A 4,134-nucleotide genomic window follows, 5' to 3' on the forward strand; every position below is an offset into this window, starting at 1 on the left:
AACAGGGACTAGAACACAAATATCTCAATCCCATAAGTCCAGGGCTCTTTCTATTATAAGATATTATTGCAAAGGTGTTTGCAGGATTGATTCAGAATTTCTTGCTTGAAAATGAAGTTCCAGCATTGTATTCAGGAATGGATGACTACTTTCTTATTCATTCCACAAGAATTTATTAAGTGATTAATGTATTCAGGGCACTGTGCTAGGCCCTGGGGATACAAAGGAAAACAAAATAGTCTCTGACTGTCCAAGAGTTTACATTCTATAGAAGGAGAGAACATGTACACATATGAGTCAATTTCAAAAAATGAATAAAATAAATACAAAGCAATTTCAGAGAGAAGTAGCAACTGTGGATGAGCATGAGAAACAGCCTCATAGGGATAGTGGTAGTTGAAATGACCTTTGAATTGGGGCAGCCAAGTAGCACAGCGAGTAAGAGCACTGGCTCCAGTGTCAGGATGACCTGGGATCGAATCCGGGCTCAGACACTCAGCACCACACCCAGAAATAACTGGCCATATAACCTTGAGCAAGTTACTTAACCCTGATTGCTTTAAAAAAAAATTAAAAAAAAAAGAAATGACCTTTGAATGAAACTCAAAATTCTCAGCTGAAGTAAGAAGGAGCTACATTCCATACATGAGAGATGATAGCCTATACAAATGTCTGGAGATGGGAGATGGAAGAATGCATGCCAGTTTTGTTAGAAGGTTGAGTCATTAGGGTGAGTCATGTACAGTAAAACTGGAATGTTAGGGCTGAGTCAAATTAGAAAGACTTTAAAGATCAAAGAAGTTTATATTTGTTATTGGAGACAACTGGGAAGCCCCAAAACTTTTTGGCCAAGGGAATGATATGGTCACTTCTGTGCTTTAGTAATATAATTTTGATACATATGTGGATGATGGGATAGAAAGAGAGATGACTTGAAACAAGGAAAACAAAAAATAGGTTTGATTTAATAATTTCAGGATCCCAATAGTCAAAGATTAGGAAGTTAGTGAAAGGAAAGAATGTGAAGACAACAAACATAGATACATTGTTCTAGAAAATTGGCTAGGAAAGGGAAAATTATAAGATGATATCTTGAAGGTTGGTAGGATTAACTGAATGTTTGTGTGTGTGTGGGGGGGGGATTGTTTGTTTTGGTTGTGGGTAGAAAAAGCCTAAACATTTTAGCAGTACCAAGGAAGGGACCAGGAGGTATGGGAAGATTTAATATCAGCAGGCAGATGATTTTAAGGACAATCAACTGAAGGAATCAATAGGAAATGGGATCAAGAGTACGATGAGTAAAGAGGGATCGGATTTATGAGGAGAGGACCCACAAACTAGTTCAATTTGTAAGATGAGGGGTAAAGATTTCAAAGGGAATGCAGTACCATCATAGGTCTGAAGAAACAAGTAGAGATGGTTTGACTGGTGGTTAGAGATGCAGAAAGAAAACATGGAACATGAGACACAGGAAGAAGCAGGACATGATCAGAGAGAGGAATTTCAGTTTTTAGATCATTTGCTGATGGGAAAAATAAGGGTAAGGAAAAAGAATTTATATAGCACCTATTATGTACCAGGCTGTGTGAAATGATTTTATAAATATTCTTTCATTTGGTCCTGAAAATAATCCTGCAGGGTAGGGTGCTACCTGGTGTATTTCCAGTTTACAGTTGAGTAAATCATGACACCAAGAACTTACATGACTTATCCAGAATCACACAGTTATTAAGTGTCAGAGGTCACACTTGAACTCAGCTCTTCCTGATTCCAGGAGCAGTCTTCTATCTATTACTCCATTAGATGTCTTTGCAATGATGAAATTTCTTTGTGTGTCTAAGGAAAAGTGAGGGTGTAGTTCATGGAAATCGAAAAGATTGATGACAAGGTCAGGGTATTTGGGAGAATATGTATACACATACTAAAATCTTTAAGTATTAGGGTAGTGGTTTGGATGGGAAGCCTGTGATCCAGGTACTGAACTCCTTGAAAAGAAGAAAAAATAACCAGTGGTTTGATAGGCACTTGCCAAATATCTTCCTAGATTGATATATCTAGATAGAATGACCTCAATGACAGAGAGTTTGCTAAATGGCAGCAGCAGAGGGAAGGTCTGTTAGTGGAACTGAGGAGCAAGAAATATGTTTATCCTTCCTGGTTCTGTGTCTTAAGGAAACATGAGAAAAAGCATACTCAGTACTAGAATCATTGAGCGGGGATGCAATTTCTTCTGAGAGCAACCAGGCCTCTGTAAATGCCAGAAGATGAACACAACATGAGAGAAAACAAGTTCTAGGATAAAGGGACCAAGGATGGGTACTGGATCCATGACATGATTAGCATAAGAAGCTTCCTCTACCAATACAGGTCTACAATTTATTGTCTTAGGGAACTGCAAAGCATAATACTGCCAGTATGTGTCAGAGACAATGCTCAAATCTAGATCCTCCTGACTCTGAGGTCAGCTCTCTATACATTATGCCATGCTAACTCCCAGGATGAGAGTGTCAGGGACAGAATAGGGTTCCAGAGTGCAGAAGTGAAGGGTAGGCAGATCTGGATAGGGACTTGGGAGTGGTAGCATTAAGGTGAATAGGTATGACAGAATGAGAGCAGAGAAAGGGGGTTCTTTTTGTTTAATGAGTCAGGAAGTAAGCATCAGCAGGAATAGGAAAAGAAAAGTGAGAATTTTAGTACCAGAGAAAGAGGCTTCGGGAGCTTTTGCCTGCTACTCCAACTGATAACAGTAATATAAATGGCAGAGATTGGCATCCTTCCCCTTTATAAGTACAATCACCCCAAGGAAGGGAAACCAGTGATGTCTTTCAAAGGGATCAGGGGCTTGGACCTACCACAATCTGTGATACGGTGGAATAGGGTGCAAAGAGCTGATATTCTATATAATTCAGATAGCTATTGCCTCCATTTGCCCTCTCTTACTCACTGAGAGCTCGGATCATACATTTTAGCATCAAGTGATGGTCCCTAGAGCCAGGTCCTGACCTCCATCTCCATCCTGAGGCTGGGCTACATCTTATTCCTTCTAGTGCTCCATGGGAAGGATTCTATCAAAAGATAAAGACATAAACAAACCCCTGCATTGACCCCGGGTTCTACTCTCATAACCCATGTTTCCATAGAAGAGTATAAGTCCTATCACTATTCTTTAAATATCCCACCATCAGATAAACCCCTTATTTAATTTAATAATAGTTATCCCTTCCCACATCAAGACTCTCCCTATTGCAGTTTTGATACATTGTGGGTTGGTATAAAAAACTCAATGGGAATTTGGGGGGAGTTTTGCAGGAGCCACAGATGTCACATTGTAGGGCCAATACAATATTCACAGCAGCAGTGCCTATGAATATGGTGCTGTAAATCTGAATTGCAAAATATAACAAACTCTTTATATAGAAGACAGAAGCAAAACACTTATTCAGACACCAGAAAACCAAATCCCCAAACCAGAAAACTGAATTCATCATAGCAACAAAGAAATCTATACACAATAACACTGCAGAGAGCAACAGTATCCCAAATCCTTCCCACAAACACTCACAAGCCTAGCTGTCTTCTTCCCTGCATCCTCTCTCCTATCTCCATTCTAACTACTCTGACTCCCAGCTTGCTCTCAGCTCTGCTCCATCTTTCAGCAAACTCCTCCCTCCACAGGCCCTGTGTGATAACATTTAGCCTATTGGGAGCAGAGAATATCTTCAAATTACCATTACCATTACACACACAAAGAGCAGCAGATGACACAGAAAGTTTAGAAAGTCAGAAATGCACAAAATATACATATGGTATTATATAATATTGACCCAAATTTTCTAATAAGGTACTATAAACTCCCTAAAAAAGAAAAATTAAAAAATTAAAATTCTTTTTTGGTATGAAGGAAAGGTTAGAAAAATTTACATGAATTTTCCAGATCTCAGGCAGGTAAGGGGGGTTGGGGGGGGGCAGGGCATTGCAGGGAAGGCATATACAGAATGTCAAACCTCTGTGATGTGGAAGGGATACCTAAAACAGCGAATATTTGCATAGAACTTTAAGATTTGAAAGCTCCTTGCAAATAGAAGGAAGGAAGGAAGGAAGGAAGGAAGGAAGGAAGGAAGGAAGGAAGGAAGG

This window comes from Petaurus breviceps, unplaced genomic scaffold (genome assembly GCF_028583685.1).
Source record: "Petaurus breviceps papuanus isolate PSGF00001 unplaced genomic scaffold, PetGlider_PUasm1.0 551, whole genome shotgun sequence".
In the NCBI taxonomy this organism is placed as follows: Eukaryota; Metazoa; Chordata; class Mammalia; order Diprotodontia; family Petauridae; genus Petaurus; species Petaurus breviceps.